This window comes from Ursus maritimus, unplaced genomic scaffold (assembly GCF_017311325.1).
Source record: "Ursus maritimus isolate PB19 unplaced genomic scaffold, ASM1731132v1 scaffold_6, whole genome shotgun sequence".
NCBI classification, from domain to species: domain Eukaryota; kingdom Metazoa; phylum Chordata; class Mammalia; order Carnivora; family Ursidae; genus Ursus; species Ursus maritimus.
In genome coordinates, this window is record NW_024426774.1 from 14,387,895 (window position 1) to 14,412,161 (window position 24,267).

Here is a 24,267-nt window from a genome sequence, read left to right on the forward strand (position 1 = left end):
CACTCTTTCCATCTGTCTCCATTCAGGGCAGCCATTCGACTACCACCCTCTTGTTTCCTATCTTCCTGGAAAAATTGAAACTTCAGTGCCTACTCCATCAACACAAGAGACCAAATAAACATGTTTCATCTTTAAAATCCGGCTTTATTATGTATTTTATGGAAGATCTTGGCAAGAAACTGGTTGTGGCTGAGTAATGTCGTTTTCTCAACCCAAGACAACTGCAAAAACTGTGAGGTCTTGAGAAAAATCATGCCTGAGGGCATGTCCACAACCCTGGGAAACATTTGGAAAAGCAGACATGAGAGGCTTGCTTCTTAGGCAGACTTCCATTCTGTCCTCCATATGTAGGGGTCTAATTCACCCAGGATAGGTAGGATAAGAGAATCAAGCATTAACTAGCACCCTATCCTACTGAAGAGTGAACTAGTTCTGACAGCATGAGCCCTAGGGCTCCTTATTTCAGCAAAAGTCGAGGCAGAATTGGGTCCTGGGGCCAGACTTGCTCGCCTTTGTTGATGTAAGTCGCCAGTGGACCTGGGCTCCATTTTGGTAGGTATTACTCTGCAGTGCTTCCAAGGTTTGCTTCACAAAAACTTTGGCAACTCGACTGATAAAGTCATTGTATAAAGTATGTTGAATTATTCCCTTGGGAGAAGTGCCTGGAAAAACCAAGTTTTCACACCCTCTCTATCCATGTCTTCTGATGACCATATGATTTAGCTATGGCAGCCAGGATTATGTGGCAACCATAGGCAAAGAAGAATCTCCTTTTCTTCCATGTGAAAGTGATTGATGTCTAATTGGGAATCAGACCTGCAACTAAGTTTCATTAGCCCTAGACTCCCACCAACTGAGTTAATCTACCCCAGATCCATAGACAACCCAACTGCAGAATGAAGTAGAACCAGACTTAGTTTATCTTGCCAAAAGAATGGTATGATAAGTTCTGTTGCCAATGGCACAATCTGCAATACCATAGTAAAATAAAAATCAGTGCCTCTTGGTCCTAGACATAACCACAATACTTTTATGGATCCACATTCTGAAAACTATGATAGTGAATATCTTATTAGTGTTGATTTTGGCAACTTCCAAAGATGTTGTGTATATCTCCCTGCCACCCTCTAAATCTCCCACCCTTGCCACTTCATCAGTGACTCCACATTTATAAAGAAAATCTGCATAAGAAAAATTCCCACTCCTCATAAAACTAAGATCTCTACACATAGGAATGTTTTATTGGAAAAAGTACTTTTAAATGAAAGTTCTCAAAAAAATACTTAAGCAAGGATTGTCTCATTGTTTGGGTACCAAATAAAGAATAAATGTGTATCATAGCGAATAATTTTCAAGCTCTGTGCTCCATTTACAACAGTGAAAGAGATCCAACTCCAATGTAAGCACCTTGAGGGACCAGGGTTTAATTAACTGCATGGCCCCCAAAACTATGAGGGTTCCTGGAACATGGGAGACTATAAATATTTGTTGAAAGACTAAATGTCAGACTTAACCACATTGGGGGACACATAATAAATCCTGTGTGCCAGCTTTGAGCATAATCAACCCCCAAGCCCCACTCTCTCCCCTCCTCTCAAAACATGCACCCATATACATATACTTACACACAAACATGATCAGCTAATTTAGGCTATTACATGCAAAGAAAACAAAATAAAAGATACGGCATTGTATCTGGAAATTACAATTTAGAAAGGTCAGGAAAAACCCAACATTCTCATCTGATAGCCACACATCCTAAGAGATTACATATCTGGGGTAGGTAAAAGTGAAAGTACACACTGCTATGAAGCGTCCTTTGGTTACGATCTAAAACTTCAAATAAACTTTAGAAACATGCATTTAATTCTCTGTGCTCTACCTATTTTTTGTTTGTTTACTTGTGGTGGTGGTGGTTGTTGTTGTTGTTTAGCAGATTAAAATATAAGACAAACCTGTTTAAACTCTCCTGATTTTTCCATACAGAACAGCAAGATGACTTCAGGAGAAATCCCACTCACCAACAGATGCTACACACTCCCAAACCCAAAGCCCTAGTTGCTCATATTTATTTCCCAAACTGATTAGCAAACACTGGCTTGTTGAAGACTAGACCCAGGGATCATTTTCATATACATGGCTCATTGGTTTTATGAGTTCTTGGTGACTATAAAGGTCTTGAATTCCTTTGCAAACAGCAAAACCAGATTTCCTCTTTGTAGGGTACCCACAGTTTACACCAAAGGCTTTGGTGAGATATTCTTAGTTGATGCCTATGGGTAACTGAAGGCCGCCACTCCACTGACACGAAGACAATCAGGCATTAATAAAAGTAGAAAAAGAACATTCTAAAGGGAAAGACACATATGATTTGAACCCGGTCAATCTTGGAAATGACTGTTTGCTAACGAATTGCCTCAAAGATAAGGATACGGTCCTAAAGATACAGCAAATGTATTTTAAAGGATAGAAATATGATTTATTTCTATATGCAGATTTTCTGACTTACATTTTTCTTAATGTTAAGAACAAAGCCCAATGATTCTATAGGATGTTAGAGTTTGAGAACCCTCTTTTCTTCCATGACCCCTTTTGAAATCTACCTGAATCCTGCAAGGCACAGAAGGCAGGTTCCAATGTGATTTGTGTGCACCTCAAATGGAAGGGTAACAGGAGTTAAAATGGGATCCTTCCGGAATAACACATTATAAAATGAGATGATAGCCCACTGGTGCAGGATTTGCAAAGGAAATGTTTCAGAAATCATATTTGCAATCCTTAGTCCAACATCCACTCTGAAAAACGCTGAGGTTGAAGAGACCCTGAAGAAAGGGTGTCTTTGGCAAGAATGCTAAGCATCACCACTACCCCTACACAACTCCACGAAGGAAGGAAAGGAGATGCATCCCTTTACCTGTGGGGGGGCTTTAGAATGACAGGTTGGAGAGCTCGATCTGGTGTTCAAAGGCCAGAGACAGGGACTGGTTCCAAGTCTGGAGAAACCCACCAGAGAGGCAGTGAAGGGTCAGCGACCCTGAGAGTAGAAGCAGGAGAGATGGCTGTGTGGGAAATGCCTGGGTTTCAGGTTTCCCTTGGATTCCATATGAACCCTGTAGAATATATCATGGTATGAAAAGCTCTGCCCTGGAAGTCCTTGTGGGAACCGCATAGCAAGACAACACCACGAAAGGCTGGACATTGATACCTAGAGTCCTGAGTAGCCAGTTTGAAGGGGCAGCAACCATGTTAAGGGAACAGCAGCTGATACTCAGTATGAGTAACAAGCGTCCACCAAACCCAGAGGGCAACAATATTGGACCATGACAGGCCCTATTAAGCAGTACCTTTCTCACTCCCTAACTCTCCCCGCCAAACCCCTCCATGGTCTAGAGCAGACTAAGGGCAGGTATTGGAGAAGGACAAACAGCATAGACGGGAAACAGAGAAGACCACCATAGCCCCCCACCCTCAGCTGCAGGTCCCTGCCTGAGGTACTATTGAGTTGGGATATTCCAGAAGGATCCCGTTTTAACTCCTGTTACCCTTCCATTTGAGGTGCAGTATAAAATGAAATTCAAAGCATCAAAAATTTGAAATATCTCGTGGTTCCCCCCATAAAAGCTTTACTGCCCAGCAACTGGTGATTACATTTCATAGCATATCCTGTGATACCTGAATCTGGGGCTCTTGGGCTCGGACTGGGCTACCCCATAAGTCCATTATGGAGAATCAGATCTGGGATGAAAGGAAGGGCAGTCAACAGAAACAGTTCCAGCTTGCTCTTCAGATCCTCCCCCGCCCCCACTACGGAAAAAGACATACTAAGTACTTAGAATGCTCCTGGGCTAGCACCCTCGTCTAAAGGCCAGTCCTTCCTCAGAGGCTGCCCTGCTCCCAGTCATGCTCCCTTTTCCCCACTGGGGAGGTAGGGCATGGATCTGCCCAGAAGTGACCAGGTGAGCAGCTACTCAAAGCCCTACGTGCTGAAAGTCCCCAAAGCTCACACTCATCTGGGAGTTTAGAATATGGAGAGAAGAAACTTGAAGAGTGTGCTTCCTTTGTGGGATGGAGCTCACAAGGGCCTGGAAAGTCAGTAGATTTCAAACAGTCAAGAAAGTCAGGATGGCCCACAATTGCCTTCTTTCGATACCTTCACCTGATTCCCCTTGAATCTCATTGTTTTACAACACCTGAAGCTGTTTCATTTGAACTCATCCATCATTGGCTAGATGCCTTCTCTATAACAGACATTGGTTTTAAAAAAAAAAAAAAAAAAAAAAAACATCTGGGGCACGTGGGTGGCTCAGTTGGTTAAGTGTCTTCCTTCAGCTCAAGTCATGATCCCAGAGTGCTGGGATGAAGCCCCGCATCAGGCTCCCTGCTCAGCGGGGAGTCTGCCTCTCCCTCTGCCCCTCCCCCACCTTGTGTTTGCACGTGCTCCCTTGCCCTCTCTCTCTCTCTCTCAAATAAATAAAATCTTTTTAAAAAATAAATAAAATAAATGTAAAAAGCATCTAAAGGGAGTCCTATCTCCTAGCAGCAGCTTCAGCCCTGGCACTACCATGACACATTACTTTGCAGGCAAATCCCTCTCTCCGGCCCTCTCTTTCAGTTTCTTGTATATAAAATTAGAGCACTGAATGAGATGACCTCTAAGACTATCATTGCTCTAATGCAGTATAGCATGTATGGAGTCTGGAAGGCCTTAAATGTTGCTAAAAAATGTAGAATTAAGTAGCCCCTGAATTTTATAGCACTTTGTCACCTTTGCAAAATTCTTTAACACCCATTACCTCATTGGTTTGTATCTCCACTTCTGATGATAAGGCATTGGTGTCATTAGCTTATTAAATAAAGAATCAGACTCAGGGAAGGTAAATGAATTATCTGGGGTCACACAATAGCAAGAAGGCTTGGACCAGGAGCTAGGCATCTTCCCAGCCTGGTCACCTTTCCTTGCCCCACAAATTCTGGCGTTTGCAGCTAATAACAACAAAGACAGCTCCTGGGAACCAGTCAGGGCCCCTTCTCACTAATGTCAGGTAACAACATTACACTGGTCTTTCTCAAAGTCCCAGTGGCTGGTCTAAGTGGGCTCTTCCCGGACGGTCTTGTGAACCTCAAGTAACCTTTCCAAGTTTCTTTCAGTAACTCTGACCATTTGGAGAGAAAACAAATCCATACACAGAGGAATTTGAAATGTTATTTTAACTTTGTATACCACACATAAAAAGTTACCCTTTAACTTGGATTTTTAGAAGAGAAAAGATTTTGGCACACATTCTCCAGGTGAATGCACCAGGTCCTGAAGTTTAACACCAGGACCGCCAACCAAACTCCAGAGTCACCCTTTCCCTAACCACCCTGTCCACACACTTCAGGCCCCTCCCCTTCACTGCAGCTCACCAGCCACCTGGAAGGTTCCAGACCTTCTCCAGGCAGGTATGAGCTTAAAGCAAGGAATTTGCCCCAAACACTCAGAATTTCCTCCCAACTTATTCTTTATCTTGTTCACTGAAAGAAGAAAGAATTGTTACTGCATTGTTAAAGGGAAATAAAAATCAAGGATATACTGTCATTATAAAAGCATAGAATAGTCTCATGACAATGTAGACACGCACACACAAATGGTAATTAACATAAATTACTCAATAGTTATTTGGAATGTCAGAATGTTAATTTGTATTCAATATCTTCTGATGAATAAAAGTTTGAAGGATTTCTATTAAAAATGACTAAAATAGGGGCGCCTGGGTGGCGCAATTGTTAAGCGTCTGCCTTCGGCTCAGGGCGTGATCCCAGCGTTCTGGGATCGAGCCCCACACCAGGCTTCTCCGCTAGGAGCCTGCTTCTTCCTCTCCCACTCCCCCTGCTTGTGTTCCCTCTCTCGCTGCCTGTCTCTGTCAAATAAATAAATAAAAATCTTAAAAAAAATGACTAAAATATAAAAAGTTTCAGTTCTTTGAGAAATAATCAAGACAGGGGGGGAAGTCACTTGTGGAAAACAGTTCACTCCTTGACAATGTGTACATCCTTACTTTCTTTCCTGATATACACAGATTGAACTCTGATTTTTTGTTCATTAAACTTTTACATCAAACACAAAATAATTGACTATAACCACACAAAGAGAGAGGAGAATTATACAGAAGCATTAATAAGATCATGTTTCCTAAACTGTGATTAAGCAAAACTCATTTGAGTATTCCAAAACATGCCATCACAACCAGGTCCATGAGCTCCCTCCTCAGAATTCATCTACTTTGTCTAGTCCTGGAACCCTGACTTCTGGGGGTGGGGTGGGGGGAGTCAGCTAAGAAAAAGAAAAACCTGGAAACAAATGCAGGTCTTTCAAGAGCTTTGACCACCACCCCAAGTAACCCTTGGATGGTCTGAAAATGGCACGGATAACATTAGATAATTCTATCAGTACTCAGTTCCCAAAATTTGCCACTGCAACAAGAGGGAGTGTTACTGGCAAGTGAGCAGTATCCTGCGGGGCTGAGGGTGTACCCCGCTCAATGTCAGACTTTTCAGCTGAGTGGACAATCTAGTTTAACAGTGGGATGCTGGGAGCAGGGACACTGGACGCCAAAGCTCTCCTGGTCCTGTTGGTAACTTCATTTCCCAAACGTTCATAATTAAACAGCTTTTATTGAAGTAATCAGCATGAGCTCCTTAGCTTTGTTTTTGCAACCGGTATCGTGTTTATGGAGCCAAATATTGGAGACTTTGATACTGAATACCTCCTCGGATGTGTTAACGTTGGCAGGCTCTCGAGATTCTGAAGATGCCGGGCTGCCTCAGCACAGCCTTCCCTCCACCCTCTAGCTCATCAGCCTCCCCAAACCACAGAGCTGCAGCTCCCCTGTAAGACTCCCTTTCAATATTTCTCCTGAAAGTCCCAGGGAATGGTGTGCAATTGAAACGGGGTGAAACATGATCTCAAAGTGTCTGTCGGACCAGAAGTTTTCAAAGAAAACATTTCTTAAGTCTTGTGTTCACTGCTGTTTCAGCAGGCCAATTAGATTGGATGGGACATGGGGGGAGCTGTCGCCAGTCACTGCAGCAGGAATAGCAAACAAGACTTAAAGCAAATAAACGAGCCCAAAACTGGCATCCCAGGGGCCCCTGGCCAATGACCTCCTTCATTCCCCAGTCGGATGGCCAGCCCACCCTCTGGGACCAAGAGCCAAACTACAGGTTAATCAGATGAGACATTAGTTAGCAGCCTCGATTACTAGAAAGTAATTAATCAGGGAAAGTCTCCAAACAGGAGGAGAATAAATAAACAGGCAGGCACATGCGGTCCCATTTTGGCTCTAGATAAGGCTGCCATCCAGGTGTCCTGCTGGGGTAGAGCCCATCTGTCTTGTTCAGTTCCTCTTTGGAAACGTGGTGACATTTCTCACATCTGCCTAGAAAACGCAAAGCCAAGAGGGCTCTGAATGGGAAGATGATGAAGGACTTCGGAAAAACTATTTGAGGAAAGGCTCCCAAGGGGGTTTTATGGTAAGCCCTGCCCTACCCCGAACATCCTTTTGTATTGTATATTAACTGCCTCATTTCAACATTTCAAAAAGGAGGCTCTACATGGGTCTCCAAACTCCTATCCATTTGGAGACAACCAAGGTTCCCGGTGGTATTTTGGGGTCTGTGCCTAAGAAGCCCATTGGTTTATTAGCCCCTCAAGACTCTATCCAACCTCAGAGACTCTCAGTGTAAGCTACAACAGATTCAGACCATCTGAAATTACTGGTTTCTTCTTCAACCTTGATTTGGGGGTAAGGAAGATTGGAAAGATGGGAAGAAAATGTAGTTAATGCCAGTATCACCCATGGTCCAGCTTGACCTGACATATCACATCAAAGAGGGTCATTCATCTGTGCTGCGTCTTTTTCCTTCTGGAGGAACAAAAAATGTCAGCAACTAGAGAATGTGCATAATGTAAACACGGCTGTGTTAGCTCAGCGTCAGAGAAAACACACCCAAACGTAAGTCAGCACAAGACATACTCTGCTCAGAGAACCGGCGCAATGATTTTAACCTAATGACCCCCTCTTAAACAGCTCTACAGCAAATCACAATTAAATAAATACCACTTAATAGCAGAGATTTGTTTTATGGCCAGATTATTTGTGGAGAGAGAAAGAGAAGGTTGGATGAGTCACTTCATTTTTAATTATAAAATTAAGGTAGTTTCCAAATATTAGTATGAATTCAACCCCAAGCCAAATTTACAAAATGCCACAAAGATGAGTTATAGGCATTGTGGAGCAAAACAGAGAAGCAGCGGATGAGAGGTGTGGAGGGATACCAAAAACTTGGCTTTGTCTTGTTGTCTTAATCTAAAGTGGAGTGGAATGGCCTTCCTTCAGCCCAATGATTAGGAATGTTTGACCAGAGCTGGATAAGATCATGACGTAAGCACCAGTGAGTGAGTGAAAAATGCAGCCACGTATGTTGCTATGGAAGACATCAGGACTGGGTGTCAGGAGCACCAAATTCAAGGCCTAGCTCCGCCACTGTCTGGGGCACCAGGAAAGAATTAGCTGGAGTGGAGGAGGGGCACTATCAAAGCTATGGCTGACACTGAGAGATCACGAAGGCTCTTGTCGACCCAGTGACCTGGTCAGCCTTCCCTAAAGAAAGCGTACAAGCAGAATCGACACCTGCCTTCCCTCAAGAGCTTATCTTCCTCCCTTCTTCCTCCCTTCCCTGGAAAGTCTCACTCTCCTTGTTCTTTCCTATCTGGTTATTTAGCTCTGATATTTTGGATGTATTTGATTTTTTTCATATAGGTGCCAACAGGCAGGTGACCTAAAGAAGGCTTTATGACCTCCCAGAGAATCCAGTAACACCTTTATCTTGCCCCCCACAGACCTTTACAACCTCAAAAACTTGATGATTGAGTCCCTGGGAATACCAGGGTTCAATCGAAAGCCAAGTCCTGCAAAACCTTTTCCTCTGGGTGCCTCAAATGATCCCTAAAAATTGAGAGTTTCCAGAAATAGCTACAAGTTATGTTGTGTGCCATTACTGAGATCAAAACTGTATTGGAGGAGGCAGAGAAAGGGGAACCCTCTTGTACTGCTGGTGGGAATGCAAACTGCTGCAGCCACTCTGGAGAACAGTATGGAGGTTCCTCAAAAAGGTAAAAATAGAACAACTTACTATCCAGTAATTGCACTATTAGGTATTTACCCAAAGGATACAAAAATACAGATTCAAAGGGGTACATGCACCCCAATGTTCATAGCAGCATTATCAACAACAGCCAAACTATGGAGAGAGCCCAAATGTCTATCCACTGATGAATGGATAAAGAAGAGGTGGTATATATAATGGAATATTACTCAGCCACCAAAAAGAATGAAATCTTGCCATTTGCAATGACGTGGATGGAGCGCAAGTGTATTATGCTAAGTGAAATAAGTCAGTCAGAGAAAGACAAATACCCTATGATTTCACTCATATGTGGAATTTAAGAAACAAAACTGAGGAAAAGAGGAAAAAAAAAAGAACAAAGACAGATGAACATATGGAAGGGGGAAAAGAGAGAGAGAGAAGGAAACACACCAGAAGAGACTCTTAAAGATAAAGAACAAACTTAGGGCTCATGGAGGGAGGTGGGTGGGGGATGGGCTAGATGGGTCATGGGGATTAAGGAGGACACTTGTGTTGAGCACTAGGTGTTGTATGTAAGTGATGAATCACTGAATTCTACTCCTGAGACCAAGATGGCACTGTATGTTAACTAACTAGAGTTTAAATAAAAATTTGAAGAAAAAAAATAAATAAAAGCAGAATACCAAGCTAACAGGAAAAAACAAAAAAAGGCACTTATGCTGCTGGTAAACCCACAGCCTTGCACTGGGGCACAGCAAAGCCCATGAGATGGTAACCACCACTCGGGAGCACTGCCTCCCCCAAAATCAACTGCTCAAATTCATTGATTATATCATGAGACATCTTTGTCAAAGTCTTTGTGAGAGCAGGTGCCATGATTTCAGCATTACAGTACCTAGAATGAGACATGAACATAGCAGCGGTCATTTATTTCACATTTACCAAGTAGCTGCCAGGGGCCAGACAGACACTCTGCTGTTGCAGAAGCTGCGCGAAAATAAAAGTTAGTGCCCCCTACAAAGAAGCTAATAAAGGAGACAAGTATATAACTGCATAATTAGCCAAACCCATGTCATGTGTGGCCAAAGGGTGCATATCTCTTTCCCTTAATCCAAGTCAAATGATCTCCAAGTCTTGTTGGTCTCTAGAAAATCACTCACTAAAGCTAAACCTCAGCCAAAGGCTCTTCCTGATGGTTGCATTAACAGGAGTTCAAAGTCCAGACTGGAGGTGACAGCCGTAAATCACTCTAGTGGATCCCGTTTGCAGAGGGACCCTGACAGATAAGCATATGTTCAGGGGAGAAAGAACAAGATGGTGAGGAACCTCAGGGCCATGACTACAAGGACATGGTCGGAAGAGAGTCCAGGAGGTTCGGCTAGGCTAAGAAGACTCAGAAGATCCCTGAGTTATCTGTGAGGGTCTCAAGGACGAGAATATGTAGTGTTCACACAGGGCAGCCCTACATGCCTGCACAGGCTGTGGTCTGTGTGAGTGGAGCCCCCTGGAGTTGTGCAGAACACAGCTGTGAAATCACACCAGTCATCCTGCATTCATTTCTCTGTCCACTGTGCCCAGAAGAGCAGCCTCTTGATAAATGTTTGAGGAATAAGACACCCTGCTATCTACAAACAAGTGAAAAACTGCCTGTGTGAAAGATGGAGCCGATCTATATTGTTTTAGTTGCTGTCCAAGATGGCAAAAAAAGGCTGGTGGATGCAAGAGCAAGAGGGATGCAAAATGTTTTTTAAGCTTTGAAGAACTTTCTATGAGTCAGAATAGTCTAATCACGAAAGGGATGACAGGGGGGCAGCTGTGAGCTCCCTCTCAAGGACATTCCTCAAGTACAGAGTAGACGAGCGGCCTTAGGATTTGGGGCGAATATTCCATTCTTAGAAGAGGAAGTGGAGGTCTGGCGGCCTTTGGGTCCTGATAAAGAGCAAACCATTGTGAGCAGACCACTGGGAGCTCCCAAAGCTGGGCAGGAAGTAGCACAAACAGGCCTGAGAGAGTTAAATTTCTACTCGGCTCCAGAACATTTAAAAAAATTATTTCCTGTCCAATCAAAATGTTTCTAAACAACTCAGGTCAGAGAATGCCATGCTTACCACATCGGTTTGCTCAGCAAGAAGAAGGGCCTACAATGCTGTCTGACTGCATTCTGCACCTCGAGGAAGAACTACCCTGTCCCTGCCTCCTAATCTGATGAATCCTTGTCGTAAATTCTGCCCAGGCAGTCAGCGGGGCAGCTGCTGGCACTGGGCTGAGGGGAGGGGCTGCTTTACGAGGGCCGGAGGAGACAGCAGGCCGCCAAGCCCTCCGTGAGAAGCTAGTAAATCAGCAGTCAGTGGAAGCTCTGCGAAGAAGCAGCCGCACCTCCGGAGTGCCAGGGGCCCAGAGCCCAGGTGACACGGGCAGGAGCGGGGAGAGCGTTCTGGACCACTTGTAGCGGTGGGATCCTGGGGACTGCGGTCGTGGGGGCACAGTAAAGCATGATTCCACAACCGCCGAGCCTCCAGCATGCCCTGCTTCCAGTCAATAAGCTCCAAGTTTGGAGGTTGGGAATCGAGGGCCAGCGACAGAAAGGATCCCCATGAGTAGCTCACATTCGAGAAGGGAAACCCAATCAGGGAGGAAGAGCTTCTATTTGTCTGCTTGAGCTGCCCTGACAAAATACCATTGACTGGGTGGCTTAAACAACAGGTCTGAAGGCAGGAAGTCTCAGATCGGGATCCCGCAGAGGAAGGCTCTCTTTGAGAAGTGAGCTAAGCTACTCCATGGTGTTGGCGCCTCAGCGTCCGTTCTGTGAGGCCAAGAGGCCGGCAGGGACCCACACTGACACCAGCCCCTCATGCAAGACCGTACCTTGAAATGCAGCAGCTGAGTCACCAGCAACCGTGAGCCACTGATAGGCTGTCCCTAACGACCCTTGTGAGCAACAGTCCCCCTGTCCCCCCAGTGTCTGTTAGCCTTATGTGCCCCTTAAAGAGGAGTCCTACACCCTGTTCTTCTGCTTTGAATTGACCAGTCCAGCCCTAGCCTGGAAACCTCAAGTGCTCCACCCACAGACCCTCCCTCTCTCTCTCTGTCTGTACTCTGCCTTGACCTCCCATGTGGCCCCTCAAGGCGTGCCAGGTTCTTCCTTCAGGACCTGGGAGTCATAAACTCCTCTTTTTCAATTTCTCATGTGACCCACTGTTGAACTGAGGGTCACCATCCAGCACCCTGTGCTCCACTCGACAAATGTTAATTTAATGCAGTCGTAACAGCTCACTTCCTGGCTCATAGACACCTGCCTACTTACTGTGCCCTAATGTGGCAGAGAGAAAGGGAGGGAGATCTCTAGTCTCTTCTGATAAGGACACTAATCCATTGGATCAGGATCCCAACCTTATGATCTCATTTCATTTTATCTCCATAAAGGCCCTATCTCCAAATACAGTCACTTTGAGCTTGGTGCTTCAACATATGAATTTGGGAGAGACACAAACATCCAGTCCATAAGAGAGTTCTAGGAAACAAACCTTGAGAGAGGAGGTGAGAAATGCTGTTGGAGAATTGAGCAGAACTCTATGGCATGACTCATCTGACAGAGGGACTTGCGTGTGAGGGAGAAATCAAGAAAAGTGCCATAGAAGTGGCATCTGGTCTGGGCCGCAGAATAAGAAAGAGCCCACCCAGTGAAAAAACCAAGGACGGACACCACATAGGAGGGTGCTGAGGAGTACAAGTCTTGGAGTCAAGCTGTCTGGCTTGCAATCCTGCCTCTGATCCTACTAGTTCTGTGACCCTGAACAAGAATTTTAACCTCCCTGAACTTCAGTTTACTCATCTGTAAAATGGAAATAAAAGAGTCTGTTTGACAGGTGGTTGTCCCTGTAAAGGGACTCAGCTGACAGTGCTAGTGAGTAAAGGATGGCATTCCAGCAGAACGTGGGGGAGAGCCTGTCAATCGTCTGGAGTCTTAAAAAATAAATATCCTGTTGAGGTACCGGGATGCAGTTCAATGTGGCAGCTTTGGGAACAGCAAGGAGGGAACAAGGACATGGGTCCAGTCCAGATTGGAAAGTTATTTAATGCTGCACTTAACAGTTTGAACTTTCTCTGAGAGCTCTAGGGAGCCGTTGGGAGACTTGAAGCAAAAGTGTGACATGAAGAGGTCTAGTTTTGAGGAAGATCACTCAGATGTCCATGCGAAGCAGGGGCTGTTGGGGAGGGAGAACAAAGTGAAGGAATGAGGCCAAGGTGCCCAAGATGGCAGCCAAGAAAACAACCTGATAAACATTCCACCTGGCAGTTAGATCCCTTTCTCTTCAAAAAGCATCTGCTGAACTTTCACAACATGCAAGACCCAGTGCCAAGGGCTGGCACTGAGACTCTGGTCCCAACTTCAATCAGGACCCTCTACAGTCTTTTCCAACCCACCTTCTAGTCTCTCCCCCAACACTCCTCAGCAGGCACACTGGGCTCCAGCCAAATGGACTCAGGGGTCTTTCCTAGTGGAATGAGCTTAAAATAGGCCAGTGATGGTTATTAAGAAGGGCATGTATTGCACGGTGCACTGGGTGTTATACGCAACTAATGAATCATGGAACTTTACATCAAAATCTAGGGATGTACTGTATGGTGACTAACATAACATAATAAAAAATTATTACAAAAAAATAAATAAAGTATGTCTTCCTTTATTGTCCTTGTTCTTGTTGTGGGAACCTTCATACCTGGGTTTGAAACACTCCTTTCCCACTTAACTTTTCTGAGCATCCATTCTTTCATATGTGTAATTTAAACAGTGAGAGTACTTACTTCAGTGGCATATTGTAAAAAATAATAAGCCCATTTAGCACAAAATCTGGCATATTTACTGCCATTTGCCTACAAGACTCCCAAAGCCCTCTCCCAGGATCTCTTTTTCCAGGAGCCAGTTCCTGACACGCTGGCCTTCAGGGCCCACCACTGACCACTACAGCCTCTCCCTTCACTCTGCTCCCAGAAGCTAACACACATTACAGTCTCTGGGCACTTTGTTTTCTCCACCCCCAAACCACTCCCTCATGGAGAGGTCTCACAAGGACCATGTATCTCCCATCTATTAGTCCTCTCAACACTGAGCGTACGGCGATTGTGCACAGATCTGAACTGGGGAGATGTTTATACAATGTTAGGCTATGAGGGATTCACAGACCAACACCAAGAATAAGACCCCACCCCCTGACCCAGCATGCCATGTCCACACTCCCTTCTATGCATGCATTTTTCCCCCTGTCAACAGTCTCTGATGATTGGACCAGAAGACAGCATAGACCAAATGGAAGCCTGCTAACAAAATGGCCAGTCACATATGACCTGGTCCAACCGAAACCATGAGCTAAGTCAACGAGATTCTCTGTTAAGAACATTTCTGGAAATGAGAAGAAATTCAGGCAAAGACCAGAAAAGGTGCAATTGAAAGGAGTTTGAAAGCCCTGACATCAAGACAGAGACACTGAGAGGAATTCAGAGTTGGAGCCATAGGAGCTGGCAGCAAGTGAACGTTGTGAGAAACCAGAAATTATCAATAATAATAGAAATCACAGGTATTGAAGATCTTCTGTGTGCCGCCCACCAAGCTAAGCAATACATGGATTCTCTTATTTATTTCTTTTACAAAAATCCAATGAGTGGGCACTAATATTAGTCCCATTAGAAGAATTAATTGCGTCACAGAATGGTTAAATACCATAAGCTCCCCATTATCTCAATATATTACCCCCTCAAATCCTAATAAACTCTCATGCTATCCCCTATGCCCACTGCCCAGTGCTTAAAGTAACCTGAGTAAATCTCTTCTCCTTGTAAGTAACAGGAACAGAAAGTACTATGGAAACGAGGTCTATGCACAAGACATGAAAAAATGCGCAAAAAGCAGAGAATGCAAAGAAATGCCCCATCAAACTCTAGGCCCAGACCAGCCCTACTGTCCAGAGTGGCTTCCCAGCCTCCAGCCTGGAGGACTCACTCATTCTCCTGGTCTGTTCCATGCATGACTATATGCTGTCCAGTACATTTAAGGACCCTGTACTATCGTGCCTTTTCTTTCAAGCCAGCTTGTGAGCTTCTTGAAAACAGAGGGATCATGCTTTCTCAAGTTGTTTGTCCTTTGGCAAATGACGGTGCCCTGAACATTTTCAGAAATCATCCCCCTCGCTCTGTTCAAAGTGCCAGTGATCCCGCCCCTGTACACAGAATCCTTCAGGGCTCTCTGAAGGCATCAGAGCCCTTAGGTGTAATCTGAGAATCACCAGCAGAATAAATAAGCCCTGCCCTGGTGGCAAATACTTCCTTTTCCTTCTTCCCCTGTAAAAGCAAACTTCTCCAACCCAATCCCACAAGTGCTCGCTAATGGGTTCTTTGTTTTGTTTATGCCACTTAGTTGAAGCCAGAAGCAAACAAGAGAAAATGCACAAGGAACCACCTAGCACAGTGCATGGCATCGAGTCAGGAACTCCGTGTTTCCTCCAATGCCGTCTTATTTGAAGAGTGCAAACCTTCAGGTTTTAAATGGCCCAAAAAATGGTTGGGCAAGGAGTGGTGGGGGCCATTGCCAGAAAGCCTGCTTCTCAGCACTTGTGCAGACTTGCCACATGACAGCAGGAACAATATAAACCAAGGCACCCATCTTTGGGGCTTCCAGATGGCCCTCTCAGCAATCAACGGAGAGTTAGACGAGTCCACACCTCCCAAGAGGGGCTCCAGCTCAGGATTCATTTGCAGGATCAGCCTCAGCAGAAGCTGCTTCTGCAGGGCTGGGCTGGAGAAGTAAGTCCTGTCCTTGGAAAGTGTCAGATGCTGAGGCTGTAAACCTCATGCAAGGTTCAAGATAGCGAGAAGGGAATTGAGGAGAGCCCCACTCCCTGGCGTCAAAGTCAAGTGATGACAGGCAGGGGGTCTACAAGGGCCCGGACAGTGAGAGTAAAGCCGAGGTGCAGGCTTTTGGAGGGATCATCAGTGCAGTGGTTTTCAACCATTTTTAGTAGATGAACTCTTTATAAATGAAAGATATGCAAGCCTAACACAAAAACAGATTTTTAATCAGTTATTAGTAAATTAGTACATTTGCTAATTATAAAGACAACTAATAAGAACAGGAATTTAATTCTACTAAGACGAAAATTTGAAGTGGAGAATGAACATTGCAATTTTCTATCACCCTCAGCATCCAATTTAGTTCAGTATTTTGTCTTGGTTCTACAGTTCCAAAGAAAAAAAAATCCTGATCACAGGGACAAATTGCTGCAAATGATAATAGCTATTTTTAATCGATTGTTTTACACTGAAGATAATGTTCAATTAGCCAGCAATGGTAGGAAAAGCTTTATTCTGAAATAAAAAAAGGGGGGGGGTAAATATGTTGAAGAACAAAACTGCATAATCACAAAGAAAGAATCCTTTAAAAATCCCCAGCCAAGAACATCTACTAACAGCTTGATTTCACAGGTTGGCATGGGCTAGAAGCATGGCCAGTTGGCCTGTCTTTAAAGTTTCTCTCTGTGTGAAGTGGACATAAGAGCCGAAGAGGCCTCTGGTGGGGAACTGATGAACAACCCAAGAATTCAAGTTAAGAAGAAAGAAACAACCTAATCCATACCATCGAATAGCTTAAAAGGGTATTAGAAAGAAGCCAAAAATGTACAGTCTGACAGGTTCAAGACAAAACCTCAGATATATCATTTATTTGACCTTGGGCAAATTATTTGTAATTTCTGAGCCTAAGTATTCTTATCTATAAAATTGGGATACTAATGTTCTTTCATTGGATTGTTAGAAATATTAAATGAGATACAACATGTATGGGCTTGGCCGTTTAGTCCAATAACTAGGAACAAGGATGGAGTGACCCCGACCTGAGTGAGGGGACACAGAAGCCCATTATTGGTCATCTCTGGGGAACCTGATCCAGACCTGGGAAGGTCTCAGGAGCAGGCCCTCATCAGGTGGAGAGGAAACGGAGTTGACGGTGGAGCTCACTTGGTTCTCTCTGTCTCCATGGGGATTGATGCAGGGAACAGGTAGAGCCCACATGAAGAGCTGGAGAAGGTAGAGCTGAGGGCCACAAGGACCAGAATGTGCTGGCAAGAAACATAGCCAAGTCCAAGGAGGACCCTTGTGTCCCAGTGATCACTTTTCTGTGAATTCCTCTGCATGCAGATTTTTACAGATACACATACCCTACTTACCCTCCACCCAAAGTCTGCAGAGAAGGAGCAATTGCAGCACCCATGCCAGTCTCTTCAGCAGACCAGGCAGAAAGGGGCCACACGACAGCATGGCACTTGGAGGTGTCAACTCAAAGCCTGCACCCTGAACTCATACACCATGAGGTCACCCCTCATCAGTGGAAGTCCCGGGTACCTCTCTGTGTTCAAAATCAAATTTCTGTGTCCTCCTCTCTCTCCCCAAATTAAAATAGCTGCTTGCCCCCATTCACACATATGCTTCCTGGAGAAATCCCTTCCTGTCTTTAATCCCATTGGAATCTCTTCTTTAAATGGGATCCTCATTTCTCCTTTGCCCTAAGATATTTACCACCACGATAACCAGCTGACTCAACTTAGTCCACCCACCTCGGCCAGGTCTATCCAACCCTGACTGGAGCTGGACAGAGATGAGACAAAAGGGGAGATTCTTCAGGGAGAGGAAGAAGCAAAGCCCCAAACATTGCAGCCTTCCCTACAACGTGCAGGAAGGAAACACCCCTCAACTTCATCTGATGCCTTCTCTCAGGTAGGATTTGTTGAGTCCCTGAGGTGCTCTTTAATCCCATACTGCCAATCTGTGACTCAAAGCTTCAAGTCCCATGAGTGAAGGGCCTCCTAGGCATGCGGCTTCTTGCTGAAACAATACACCAAAGGAGAGAGAGTCTGTACCCCCTTCTAATGGATCTCTCAACAAGCTTATGTAAAGATCACTGATTCTCAGAGATCATTGTCCTGGTGACAGGGAGCTATAATTGATTATTGTGACTTGGATGCCTAGGGAGTGATTCATTAGGACCCCCTCATCTCTGTCATTTTTTATGGGAAGGGTTGGGTGGTATGTAAACATGATTATGACAGGCAAGGCGAGAACAAACAGACCAGAGAGAGGGAGAGAAAGAGAGAACCACAGAGGTCCCTGCAAGGTGAAGCCTTTCTTTCCCAGAAGTTGAAGAGAATTCTGTCAGAGATGCCCTTCCAACAACTGCCCTGGCCCAGTGCTACAGCAAGACCTGAGCAGTGCAAGGCCACACCACCTTCCCAGGCATCTCTGACCGCCAAGCACAGAGCTCCCCAACAGACACAGTGGAATGCGTGCCTGGGGTATTATGGTGACACTACCTCTGAAGTGTACTTGGTTTGCCCAGAGGACATTTTACAGCAGAATTTATGGTCCTGCTAACATTTATAAAGGATGCAATCCAGGTCAGTAACTGATGATAATAAGATCACAACGAACCCCAAGGAGCTTGACTCCTTGTTACATGAAATCGTCTCACTGTGATCTCTAGGAGAAAGTCATGTCTTAGTCGTCTTGAATCCATGTCATTTTCTAGCACCATGCCTGGCACATACTGGGTACTCTTCACGGTTTCCTGAAGTACTAGGATTTGGATGTATAATCGGTATTACCCACTTCACCAAGACACTGTCATTCTTCTTCTTAACCTTCAAATTGACCATTTAAGTCTCTATCCTATCCAAATTATCAGGATATTTGGTTTCCCTTTCTTTGGATTTTCTCTGCCTAGAATTGTCCACGGGTCCAATGTTCATTTACACCAAAGAGGCTACTTCAACTTTCAAACACTAAGTAAACTGAGAACCAGACAATCAGATTGGTCCACAACTAAAAGCCCAGGTTTTGACTGCTATGGCTTTGGTCTTTGCCAGACTGATTTCTTTCAAAAATAGCTATGTCCCATTGCATTGCAGTGATAACAACCTATCTGGTCCAGCTCCCTATGCAAACAGTAGTTTCTTCAAAAGGAACAATCCCACCTACTCCAGAGTTGGGCTTGGCCAAGGATGTCCCAAGATTGTTTTCCCAAGGTCTTTGCTTTACCCTCACATGCTCACTATTGTTCCTGGGACACAAGGGGCTAGATAAAGGGAGGAGCTTCTAGCCTTAGCCTAACTCTATGCCAGATCTAGCATGCCCTGCCCCTCCCCTCCCTGCAGTGCCTGGCAGTCCCCTAGCCCCGGCACTGAGCCAGGGTCACCAGACCAGATTCCACTGAGCTCTCCCTGGGAACACATGGTTTGGAGGAAACTTAGTCAAAATGCTCTCAATCCAATCTTGTTCCCAAAAAGAGAACTTAGAGTTTCAATCCTTTCCTCTTAAAGGAAGATTTTTGCCACTCTACAAATTACCCCACAGCAACCCTACCCACCAGTGCTAGGAGGGACTGACTTGGTGAAGACACAAGACTTGGCCTTACATTTACTTAGCAGAGTCGTCACTCAAGTATTTGTTTTCTGAAAGGAATAAGATCCGCTCCAAAATGTTTTCCTGATTCCACCTAGAAAGAAAAGCAGAGAAGGTGGCAACTTTTAAATGGAGACTTCTTTACTTTTTCCTCCTTCGTTTCTTAAGATCTAAAGTTTTAAATTAACCATGCTTCCCAGGCTAGAGCACATTATCATCATTGGTCCACACACATTTTCTTTAATTATTTCTACCCCTTAATGCTAATTCTGACTCATTGCCCTCCTAACCCCTAATGCTAACCTCATCCTAACCCTTCCCCCACATTCAGAATATTCCATGTGTTTAGTACCCATCCCTTTGTGTATATGTTTTCTTATAAAATATGTATTGTATTGTATACACATGGTATCGGGCTATGGATCACATTCTATTTTCTACTTTTTAACTCCGTACCATATTTTAAGGTCCATCAGTATTTAGTCCACTGCTTCTTACAGCATACTACCCCGTCATATGCCAACCCACAATTTAACTATCCACTCATCCAGTGATGGACACTGGGCTGTCTTCAACATCTTCCCCCATAAACAACACTGCAATGTCTCTCCTCATGCAGGTCACCTACAGACTTGGGTGAGCACTTCTGTGCGGGTTAGGCAATGTGTATTCCTATTTAGCCAGCGCTGCCACACTGCTCTTCCCAACGTCTCCAGCACAGCAGGAGTGTTACTTGATATGCCTACACTCCCCAACACTTGGCATTATCAAATTTTAGAATTTTAACCAGAATAACAAGGATAAAGCCCTATCTCATTAGTGTTTAATTTTCCTTTAATTTGAATCTCTTCATTTACTTATTAGCTTTTTGTGGTCTTTTCTCTGTTACATTAGCAATTTCTATCTTTGGCCCATTTTTCCACTGAGATTCTCTCTTTTCCGGATTGATTTTTAAGAGTCTTTTTTATATCCTAGATATTAGCATCTCGTCTGTATAATAAGAATGTTATCCTAGTTGTTAAACTGTTCCTAAACTTATTCATGATGTCCTTAAATTTGCCATGATCAAATCCATCAACTTTTCTGCCTTGTGCACCATGTTTTAATGGTTTTATTTAAGCTCTTCCTCCCTCTTACGCCTTAAAATATTCTCCTGTATTTTCTTCAACTAACATTACTATATTTCTTTACACGACAAAGTCTTTACTCTATCTGAAATTCACCTTTTACGTTAATGTTTATTTCTTTTTATATTGTGAGACAGTTTTCCCAAATCCAACTATGAAACTACTTAGCTTCCAGCCCCCCACCCGTTTTTGATTTGTTGTGCCAGTTTTCTGGAATATTAAGTTCCCAGGAGTAATAAATATACATATAGATGGATATACATATATAATACATGTACCTAAAGATGATACAGGTATGTGTGAACTATATAGAGATGATAGAGATACTCAGATACAGATGTTTCTTTTTTTTAAGATTTCATTTATTTATTTGAGAGAGCAAGAGCAAGAGAGATCACAGAGGGAGAGGAGGAGGGAGAAGCAGACTCGCCGCTGAGCAGGGAGCCCCATGTGGAGCTCCATCCCAGGACCCTGGGATCATGACCTGAGCTGAAGGCAGACACTTAACCGACTGAGCCCTCCAGGTGCCCCAGATACAGACATTTCAGATATGGGTATAGATCCATTAATATGTAGATATACGTCTCTCTCTGAGTTCTCTATCCTGTTCCACTAGATTGTTTCTTTTATACAAATTATCGGTCTTTATGACATGTCTTAATATCTGGCAAAATAAATATCCCCTTTCTCTATTTTTTTAAGTTCATTTAGCTCTTCATGGACCTTATTTCTTCTATATATTTTTTAAAATATGTTTATCAAGTTCTTCAAAATATCCCACTAGAACTTTAAATGAAATTATATTGCATTTGTAAATTAATTGGGGCAGAAAACAGCTTGATAATATTAACTCATTCCACACAAGAATAAGGAATGTCTCCATTTAAATAAATCATCTTCTATGTACTGTAATAGAATTTAACATTTTTCCATAGAAATCTGTATACTCTTGATTAAGCTAACTCCTACATCCTTTATAGTTTTTATTGATCTATGAAGGTTACCTTCTTATTATGTTTTTAAATGCTAGTTAATTATTGCTGATAAAAAAAATCAGGTTAAATATACTTTTTTTTAAAAAGATTTTATTTATTTATTTGACAGAGAGAGACAGCCAGCGAGAGAGGGAACACAAGCAGGGGGAGTGGGAGAGGGAGAAGCAGGCTCCCAGTGGAGGAGCCTGATGTGGGGCTCGATCCCAGAACTCCGGGATCACGCCCTGAGCCAAAGGCAGATGCTTAACGAGTGAGCCACCCAGGCGCCCCCAGGTTAAATATACTTAAGCTGAGGGATCCAGCAAACTTGTTGAACTTTATTACTTCTAATAGTTTTGGTTTTGTGGGGAGGGGGTTTCTATTTTTTTAAATGAAAGCTTCTTTTAGTTTATCTTAACGGTTATCTCACTGAGTTACAGAAAATATTCCTTCTTGGATTTTTTTTTTCCTTTTTCTCATACGAAGATTATACATTCAAAAAGCTACATGGTGAAAAACTGGAACCAAGAAGAAAGGTGTGACTATATGGAATATGTTCTCCATAGGAGCTAACACTGGAAGTAGATACTCCTCTTGCCCTTAGCAGATGCGTGCATATGTTTAGGGTAAACTTTTGTTTAACAGTTGTAGAGATGATGTTACGCGTCTGTGAGAAAATTAAGACACAAAGGTTATAGCAGGGTTTATAAACATAGGTCTTTCAACAGCTTGTGTCAGGAAAGTGCCTTGTAGAAAGATGATGCAGCTACACTTGCTACACGTAACGCAGACGGTTGTGCAAACGAGGACAGTCACTCAGCCTGAGTCACCAGGGCAGGACGCTAACTACTCCCAATGGCACACTCTTTCTTCTTCCTAGGGCCGTAGTTCCATATCCTTCATCCTCTGTCCTCTTTACTCCTCTGGCTGGAGTACATACAGGTTAAAGTTATCCTGACTGGAACTATTTGTGAAAAATGTTCCCAGCTCATTGAACTTTGGTCAGTTTTCAAACAGTGGCAGATGTTTCCCCTGCGCTATTCATAGCCTTCCCCATGTCTCCACAAGCAGGAAGAACCCTGAAGCAAAAGAGCACTATCTCTCACTAAAGGCAGGAATACTATACACTAAAAGCAAATTCAGCCTGGAAGGAATATGTCACAAGTTTCCAGATCCTTCTGTGGATTTTGAAATGACGGTAGCAATCTCGATCACAAGGAGGTCATTTGGAAGAGTTATATTATTTTTTGGAAATAGTCATATTCAATTAGAAAAGTCTGATTCTTTTCTTACAGCCTATCAGAGAGCAGCTGGAAAGCCTCCATGGCTCCACCCAGCAGCAAACATGAGAGTCCATTCCCATCCTGAATAAGGGGCTGAGAATCACCCACTCTGGAGTGAGCTGGGGCCACCATCCCAAAGCCGGCTCCCTGAGGCCTGAGCTGGGGCAAGAGGGAAGGACTGACTGAGACTGGGACATGAATCTTGCTCAGCTCTTTTAAAACAGACACATGCTGCCACCTGGTTCCCATTACAGCCTCGAGACAGGGAGACTTGCCCACTGAGGCACCCAGGTGGAAGAATGAGGCTGAGCCCCTTGTGCTTGGAGCCCAGAGAATGTTCCCAGCATATCACAATTACAGAAACATCTGTGCCCAACAGCTTTCAGCTGAACTGCTGTGAAAATTTACAGTGTTCGATTGCTTTCAGAATTTCTCACTTCTCAGCCTGAGGCAGGGTGGTCTCAAGGCTGCCAGTGAGTTGCTGCAGGAAGTGAGAGAGATCACAATTTCCAGTGTTTGGATGAAATGTGGCATAAGGGTGTGGGGGGTGAGCCCAGAGCCCTGAATGCTGTGGACCGCCATCAACTTTTTTTTTTTAATTTAAATTTTCTTAGTTAACATACAGTGCAATATTGGTTTCTGGAGGAGAATTCAGTGATTCATCACTTACATATAACACTCAGTGCTCATCATAATGAGTGCCCTCCTTAATACTCATCACTCATCTAACCCATCCCCCACCTACCACCTTCCATCAATCCTCAGTTTGTTTTCTATCATTAAGAGGCACTTATGGCTTGTTTCCCTCTCTCCTTTTTTTCTTTTCCCCTTTCCCATATGTTCATCTATTTTCTTTTTAAAATTCCACATATTAGTGAGATCATATGGTGTTTGTCTTTCTCTGGCTGACGTATTTCGCTTAGCATAATAGTTCCATCCACATCATTGCAAATGGCAAGATTTCATTCTTTTTGATGGCTGAATAATATTCCACATCTTCTTTATCCATTCACCAGTCGATGGACAGTTGGGCTCTCTCCATGGTTTGGCTATTGTTGATAATGTTGTTATAAACACTGGGGTGCACGTACCCCTTTGAATCTGTATTTTTTTTTATCCTTTGACTAAATACCTAGAGGTGCAATTTCTGGAACATGGGATAGCTATTTTTAGCTTTTTGAGGAAGCTCCATATGTTCTCCGGAGTGGCTGTACCAGTTTGCATTCCCACCAGCAGTGCAAGAGGGTTCTCCTTCTTCTGCATCCTTGCCAGCACCTGTTGCTTCTTGTGTTGGTAATTGTAGCCATTCTG